Consider the following 9,240-nt stretch of genomic DNA (forward strand, 5'->3'; position numbering starts at 1 on the left):
ACTTCCAATAGGTGAACAGAAGAAAACATTCTTTTTATTCAAATATGCTATAACTTTTTTCTGGTTTAGTTTTAATTCACTTATAGACAATTGTTTTAATCCATCAGATATTGCTTGAGATATTTTTTCTGTGTTCATTTTACTTGGAGAAGATTTACAAAAATGTGTGTAAAATTTGTACAACTTTGTAACATTTAGGAAATTCCCCATAACCATTCATCACCTGTCAACTTATCAGCGATTTTCCAGCAGCACACTGCAGTGCTGTAATATAATCCCGTTACCGAACATATTCTGGTCGGTGAAATTTCAGGGTTTACAAGTCTCTATGTTTGACATTATCAAAAAGTATGAAAGAGAGCACTAAAACATAGAGACTTGAGCAAGTCTAGGTGAACAGTCTAGATCATCGTCACTGGTATCTAAGCTGGATTCGAAATCACCCTTTTCTTTATCATCGGACAGAGGCTTGATATCATTAAAATGTTTATCTGCATTTCCCATTCTCTCCTGACTAGAACTAATCTCGCTGATATCTTGGTAACTTAAGTGCCATATCATGTGGAAAAGCTCAGATATAGTTTTTATCAACAATAACATTGGATATCAGCGGTGTAAAAATCCAGCTACTTCAAAAATATCAAGATTTGTCTCCCAAAATAGTATAATTTTAAACAAAAGGTATCAGTAGCTAAGTTTATTACTAACGATATCTTGGTATCTTTAGTGCAAGATCACGTGGAAAAGCTAAGAGATTGTTTCTATCAGCAATATCAGTTGATATCAGTGATGTAAAAATCCAGCTACTTCAATAATATCAACATTTGTCTCCCAAAATTTCACAATTTTAAACAAACGGTACTAGTAGCTGAGTTTATTACTAACGATATCTTGGTGACATCAGCACCATATCATGTGAAAATGCTCAGAGATTGTTTATTTCAACAATATCAGTTAATATCAGCGGTGTAAAAATCCAGTTACTTCAAGAATGTCAACATTTGTCTCCTAAAATAGCATAATTTAAAACAAAAGGGGGTACCAGTACCTGAGTTTATTACTACAGATATCTTGGTAACTTCAGTGCCAGACCATGTGGAAATGCTCAGAGATTGTTTCTATCAGCAATATCAGTTGATATCAGTAATGTACAAATCCAGCTACTTCAATAATATCAACATTTGTCTCCCAAAATAGCATAATTTTAAACAAAAGGTACCAGTAGCTGAGTTTATTACTAACGATATCTTGGTAACTTTAGGGCCAGATCATGTGTAAAAGCTCAGATATTGTTTTTATCAACAATAACATTGGATATCAGCGGTGTAAAAATCCATCTACTTCAATAAAATCAACATTTGTATCCTAAAATTATATAATTTTAAACAAACGGTACTGGTAGCTGAGTTTATTACTAATGATATCTTGGTAACTTTAGCGTCTGATCATCTGGAATGACTAAAGAAATTGTTTTTATCAGCAATATCAGTTGATATCAGTGATGTAAAAATCCAGCTACTTCAATAATATCAAGATTTGTCTCCCAAAAGAGCATAATTTTAAACAAAAGGTACCAGTAGCTGAGTTTATAACTACGGATATCTCGGTATCTTCAGTGCCAGATCATATGGAAAAACATAGAGATTGTTTTAATCAACAATATCAGTGGATATTCGGGGTGTAAAATTCCAGCTACTTCAATAAAATCAACATTTGTATCCCAAAATTACATAATTTTAAACGCAAGGTAGTAGTAGCTGAGTTTATTACTAACGATATCTTGGTAACTTTAGTGCCAGATCATGTGGAAAAGCTCAGATTTAGTTTTTATCAACAATAACATTGGAGGTCAGCGGTGTAAATATCCGGCTACTTCAAAAATATCAAGACTTTTCTCCAAAATAGTATAATCTTAAACAAATGGTACCAGTAGCTGACTTTATTACTAACGATATCTTGGGAATTTTAGTGCCTGATCATCATGTGGAAAAGCTCAGATATTGTTTTTTTTCAGTAATATCAGTGCATATCAGCGGTGTAAAAATCCAGCTACTTCAAGAATATCAACATTTGTATCCCAAACTAGAATAATTTTAAACAAAAGGTACTAGTAGCTGAGTTTATTACTAACGATATCTTGGAAACTTTAGTGCCAGATCATCTGGAATGATTACGAAATTGTTTTTATCAGCAATATCAGTTGATATTAGTGATGTAAAAATCCAGCTCCTTCAATAATATCAACATTTGTCTCAAAAAATTGCACAATTTTAAACAAAAGGTACCAGGAGCTGAGTTTGTTACTAACGATATCTTGGTGACATCAGCACCACATCATGTGAAAAAGCTCGGAGATTGTTTATATCAACAATATCAGTTGATATCAGCGGTGTAAAAATCCAGCTACTTCAAGAATGTCAACATTTGTCTCCCAAAATAGCATAATTTTTAACAAAAAGGTACTAGTATCTGAGTTTATTACTAACGATATCTTGGTAACTTTAGTGCCAGATTATGTGGAAAATCTAAGATATTGTTTTTATCTGCAAAATCAGTTGATATCAGTGATGTAAAATTCCAGCCTCTTAAAGAATATCAACATTTGTCTCCTAAAATAGCATAAATTTACACAAAAGGTACCAGTAGCTGAGTTTGTTACTACAGATATCTTGGTAACTTCAGTGCCAGATCATGTGGAAAAGCTGAGATATTGTTTTTATCAACAATATCAGTGGATATCAGAGGTGTAAAAATCCAGCTACTTCAAGAATATCAATATTTGTATCCCAAGTTTCATAATTGTACACAAAAGGTACTAGAAGATTCAAGTCATTTACTAGTAGCCAGTTACTAGTAGCCAACTTTACTTACTTGTCGTATCCAGCTACTAGTAGCCAGTTACTAGTAGCCAACTTCACTTACTTGTCGTAGCCAGCTACTAGTAGCAGTCACTAGTAGCTAACTTTACTTACTTTTCGTAGCCAGCTACTAGTAGCCATCTTTACCCACTTGTCGTAGCCAGCTACTAGTAGCCAGTTACTAGTAGCTGACTTTACATATCTTAAAGGAATAATAGACATTTAGAGCCTTAAAAGTTATCTCTCTTATCAGAGTATCATTGAACCTTAAGATGAACTATCGCAAACATATTTTTGTATTATTTATACAGATTTTTTTTTATCCAGTTGTTCATTAATTTGAATTAAGATTCACAGTTTCTTTCTAATAAAAAAAAACACACTGACGTATCTACATAACTCCATTTAATCACAAGTCGGAAGAAAGCAAGAAAAACATCTTCAAAATTTACCTAGCTGTAAATTTTTCATGATTATAATAATGCTCTTTAATATACTGAATACGAGGGTGGACCCAAAATTAATGTCACAACTTCGATAAATTTCAACTTGTCGACGTGAAACAACAAAATAATGCACTATCGAAGCTATACTTATTTCAAATCACATCTGAAAAAAAATCATCAATATGATTTATACAACGTGCGGTAAGGGTAGTCGCAACATCTAAATAACGTCACATGAAAGACTTCCCCTTCGTTTCATTAGAAAAATATTTCAGACTGACGAACATATTCACATATCTCACTTTCTTTAAGAAATCTTGGCACCCACAGTGACATTTTTCATAATTTAGTATTCAAAATTCTTTGCACAGTACCATAGGATAAAAGTAAAAGTTTTGGTCTTTCTGTCCTTCTTTGGTAATTCAATCTCCCATAACCCGCCAAATATAGCTGAAACCATCTATAAATTAATCTCTTATTTGCATTCGTTTTTGTTCTGCAAACGCTACTGTCTCTCCTGGCGATTTTCCATTTTGACAACTCCTTGTGGCTTTTTAAAAAAAAAATTATTTCGACGTTTCCTTTGATTAATGCATCAGCGTAAACCAACAATGTTTATGATCATAAATAGCAACGATGTCATTTTATTTTCAACGGAAGTCGTAACATGTCGTAAAATTTGTCGTTTTCTTAATATTGGGCCATTAAACGCATTTAATTAGATCCTTTTTAATGTTTTTGTCTTTTTTATTCTAAAAATATACACTTTAAAACCCGATTTTAATTTCTTTCACTTCTAGGATATTTTTATACGAAGGATGATCAAAAAGTTCGCGAACTATCTCTATTTACAAAACTAAAATTCAGATCAGAATAAAATTTACACACGTGAAGTCATACACATATTCTTTAAATAACATATATAATTTAATGTTTTTGCGTCATGTTTTTGACGCCAATATGTGAAAATGACGTCAAAAATGGTTGATCAAGTCTTACTAGAGCAAAAAATATAATTAAAATTACACTGACATCTAACAACATCACATAAAGGGTCACCTCAGAGGTCAAATTCTATCAACCAATCAAATCGTTGCTTGTAAAATGATCGTATGTTTGTGGAAAGAATTTGTAAGTCTAGAGTTATTGCGAATTTGACCTCTAACGTGACCCTTTATGGAAAGTTGTTAGATGTAAGTGTTAACGTCTAACATCTAATTTTAATTATATTGTCGAGCAACGAATGGCTTTAAAGTTAAATGTCAAGTAAAAGATTAAAGTTAACCTCTCGTCTTGCCTTTTCTTCCGTGTGTTCACAATTGAATCCGTCAGAATAGCCTAGCAGCTGCCATCGTCTTATTTATATAAACATGGCTTATTCTACCCACTATAGGGGTGATCCGCCTATTGGAAGAGTCTATTTTCCTATATCCCCTCCGGTTCCAAGATAGTAGGCATAGCCACAATCGCTACAATAGCGTTTATTTCAAACTTTAAACATAGCATATATGGTTAAAAGAAGGCACTAATACGTTATCCACATTGAATAAACGACGCTCCCTAGACAAATGACTCGGGTTATGATGGTCACCGTACTCATTCTGGAAAAAGACATCCTTATCCACCGATACTTTTGCCGAGGTTTGGCCATTTCTGACAAAAACACTAAATGACTTGCATAGAAAGAGAAAAGAGTCGGGAAAATCTTTTAGAGTCTGTGACAGAACGCTACGGAGCATGTCACGTGACCGCCTCCAACACGTGATTCGCGCATGAGCAGAACGGTTGAAGATGCGCCTAAAAATCGGATGACTATTTTTAAAAAATTTAAACATTGAAACCCTGTACTATCATTTCTTTTATGGAAGTTATTCAATTGGTTCGCGAATTTTTTGATCACCCCTCTTATATTGAAAGGTAAGGTACTTCATAAATGTGAATATTATATAAACTATCATTTACATTAATAAAATAGTGAAATGAATATGAGACAAATTCTTTTTTATATATTATAGTTTAGGAAGCATAGGAAAGGATAGTGAAGAAAGTTAATGCTGTCTTTTGGCATTATAAGATATTGGTGAATTTTAATGTTATATACTGATAATTAGTATTAATAAAACAACAAGATCATTTTACTTGCAATATTTACGTCAAATTCAGCACAAAAAGACACTTTTACCATCCCTGATGCCTGTGACTTTACCTTGACCCTATCAAGTCTAGTTGCCGCAATTAGCATTGTTGTCATTGGAAGTGTCATAAACGTTGTTCTTTGGAAAAGGAATCAACGTAAGTAAAATGTAGAAATTCTAGAAATACAAAAAGATATAACCGTAATCAATTTGTATGTTTGTACATATGTTTATACATGTACTTATTTCCCTATATCAAAAATATATCTGAAAAAAAATACATGTGCAACATGTACATGGTATATTGATAAACATTTTAAAGCATATTTTAAGAAAATTTCTTATTTTATAAACTTCAAATTAAAAGGATTAGGCATCAACTGTATATATTTACGCATTGTGTACTATATTAACGATGAAGTATACTTATCCTTTTTGTAGCAACAAATACTAAGAAAGAGTAAGTTTCTTTTGTTTATATGAACACTAAATTGTTCACTCAAAGTCTATTTATCATTTAATCACTATATCTAAGAATGACCAGTTCACAGTAAAACCTTTCTCTCTTTTAGACAAAGCGTTAGTCAGAAGAATCAAATCATAGACGACCATTACACAGGTAAGTCTATCTTTGAAGCCTACCTGAGCAATTGCTTATCTAATTTTTCCTAAATGAAGTGTGTCTGACGTCATTCTGACGAGTAACGTGCTAACTGTAGCATAGAAGTTCTGAAATTGTATGAAATTTTCGGAATCTTGTTAATTTATCTTTTCAAGATCAGTAAAACTGAAAGGAAACAAAAACTATGAGAATTTGATAATATGCCTTCCCGAAATTGTGCAACCAAACAAGAGGCCCAGGGGCCACATCGCTCACCTGAGAAATTGGCTAGAAAAAAGGCACATATCAGATCAGAACTGAAAGTTAACTGAGGGCGGGGAGGTGGGGAGGGGGCTTGAATTTTAACCCCCCAGGGGGTATGCTTTGAACAAACTAGACTCTACAATACCTGAGGATGATTCCCTATAAATATTACTAAGCATGGCTTTGAAGTACTTGAAAAGAAGATTTTAAAAGTTTTCCCTATATATTCCTATTTAACACTTTTATCGGCCATTGCGCCCCACCCTACCCCCGGGGGTCATGATTTGAACAAACTTGAATCTACACTACCTGAGGATGATTCCACATGAGTTTCATCTTTCCTGGCCCAGTGGTTCTTGAGAAGAAGATTTTTAAAGATTTTTCCTATATATTCCTATGTAAAAATTTGATCAGCCATTTTGGCCCCACCCTACCCCCGGGGGGTCATGATTTGAACAAACTTGAATCTACACTACCTGAGGATGATTCCACATGAGTTTCATCTTTCCTGGCCCAGTGGTTCTTGAGAAGAAGATTTTTCAAGATATTTCCTATATCTTCCTATGTAAAACTTTGATCGGCCATTTTGGCCCCACCCTACCCTCAGGGGTCATGATTTGAACAAACTTGAATTTACACTACCTGAGGATGATTCCACATGAGTTTCATCTTTCCTGACCCAGTGGTTCTTGAGGAGAAGATTTTTAAAGATTTTTCCTATATATACCTATGTAGAACTTTGATCGGCCATTTTGGCCCCATCCTGCCCCCGGGGGTCATGATTTGAACAAACTTGAATCTACACTACCTGAGGATGATTCCACATGAGTTTCATCTTTTCTGGCCCAGTGGTTCTTGAGAAGATTTTTTTAAAAATGCCATTAATGTTTCTCTAATTCATAATTATCTCCCCTTGGAAAAGGGCATGGCCCTTCATTTGAACAAACCTGAATCCCCTTCACCAAAAGATACTTTGTAGCAAGTTTGGTTGAAATTGGCTCAGTGGTTCTTGAGAAGAAGATGAAAATGTGAAAAGTTTACGACAACGACGGACAACGGACAAATTTTGATCAGAAAAGCTCACTTGAGCCTTTGGCTCAGGTGAGCTAAAAAGGGAAAATATCTTTAAGAATCGTTTTCCTGAGGACAAGAGCATGCTAAATCATCTTACAAGTAATAAGCAATCATCCTCACAAGTTTACTGTAAAATCACATATTTTCGTGGGGGCAAATTTTCGAGGTTTGAGGAAAAAATACTGGTTTGTGGGTATTAGATTTCGTGGTTGAAGAATGTTTAGTAGCGATGCATATGGAATTTTACATTTCGTGGTGGTCATAAATTCATTGCTCTCTTTATGCCTCGAAAACAACGTAAATTAAATACCCATGAAAATTACTGATTTCACAGTAGTTGACCTACTAAAAGTATTGGCCATGAAGAGTTTTACAAGGGAATAAACTGAGAAAAATCTTCGAGTTAACTGAAAGTGATTCCATAGTCTTTATTAATTTTTGAAAATCACATTAATAGGGATATTTTTAAAACATGTTTCCCTATCAAATTTGAATGTGAAACAAGCTAGCATTATGCTTCAGGGAATTCTTATTTTGCGCAGAATTTAATTTCTTGCCCTCAATATTTAGTCTTGAAATGAGTGTACTACATGTACTTAATGATATAAAGCAACCGAAACAGTAGCTATTATTTTCAGCTACTGTTTAATACAGTCAATAATCTAACGAACTTGTTTACTATATATTTAATAATATTACTATAGACTGGTTACCTTTATGAATATAACCCTTTCTTTTCTAGTAAATCCTGGCAGCGAAGATAAGTATGTACATAAAAAATTTAAATTTTAAATATAAACATGTACACTTTAATGGTTAAAAACAAATTTTAAACATCTTTATTAACTTTTCTTATTGAAGCATTGTATATGTATATTTAAAACAGGTTCAATTCAACATATGCTGAGCTTAAAGACATTGGTGGTCATGAAGCCTACGAAAAACTGCGTCAATCTCATTGTGCAGAAAAGATTTTATAAATTGTAATTTTCTTTATGAAGCCAATAACGTTGAGTTTGATTCTATTTGTTTGTTTGAAGTTACGAGGGGAAAGGGGAAAAATATGTTTTATTATAAAATAAATAAATAATAATAAATTTAAATATATATTCAGACATGGTTTTAGTATAATGTATACAAAGGATATATATTTTTTCAGTTTCATTTACGAGTACTACTGAGAAAATTCAAAAAAATGACATGATTTATGACCTCTCTGTGACCTCTATGTAACCCATTACTAAGAACCAAAAGTAATTTTGGGTCAGGGCCGACAACAGGTGTTTATTGCGAAACTGTTGTATCATTCTAAAAGACAGCCAAATCGGGGGCCAAATGTGGCCTAAGCCTATTTTGTCCTGTGACGTAAGTCCTTTCTGTTTCACTCAGTATCTATCATCTAACAAAATTAAAAGAGCACCACCAGCTGTTCCTTGTGTTGACATCTAAAAGTCATTATTTATTTGACATTTCCTTTTTCTTATTTAACACATAGGCCTGCAGTTAGTTTTGTCAAACCTTTGGATTTTTAATAATTTTATTTGCTGATTAAATACTAGTAGTACTCTTTTACATGTATATTAACACACATGTACTTAAGAATATATCCTAGCCAATCCAAATCTCATCAAGATCAGTAATTTCTACAAGATAGCTGCAATACTGGAGATTCTGATTTCGGTATACCTGTGATGAATGGTCTAGATGCAGATAACTTCTTCGGAAAGTTGTTGTTGGATAAATACGGTAATATTTCCCAGACGCATCTTACTGGCATTAAGTGCTACTTGTACGAATACAATTAAGGAAGGGGTTACAGAAATTCTGAGATTAAAGGGATACAAGTACATCACAGTTTCCCC

General features: G+C 33.3%; 1 long non-coding RNA gene across 2 annotated transcripts; it reads left to right on the forward strand.

Moving 5' to 3' along the window:
- The first annotated feature begins 3,451 nt into the window (after positions 1-3,451).
- Positions 3,452-8,432, forward strand: LOC134266233 (uncharacterized). 2 transcript variants are annotated; one of them, XR_009991926.1, is made up of 5 exons: positions 3,452-5,596; positions 5,881-5,899; positions 6,012-6,058; positions 8,121-8,142; positions 8,265-8,432. It is a non-coding gene; the product is annotated as an uncharacterized LOC134266233 (long non-coding RNA). The 2 variants fall into 2 exon arrangements; XR_009991925.1 differs by lacking the exons at positions 8,121-8,142; positions 8,265-8,432 and having other exon boundaries at positions 6,012-6,145.
- The last annotated feature ends 808 nt before the right edge of the window (positions 8,433-9,240 follow it).

This window comes from Saccostrea cucullata, unplaced genomic scaffold (genome assembly GCF_032062105.1).
Source record: "Saccostrea cucullata isolate Sc308-1 unplaced genomic scaffold, CSIRO_AGI_Scuc_v1 ctg10538, whole genome shotgun sequence".
NCBI classification, from domain to species: domain Eukaryota; kingdom Metazoa; phylum Mollusca; class Bivalvia; order Ostreida; family Ostreidae; genus Saccostrea; species Saccostrea cuccullata.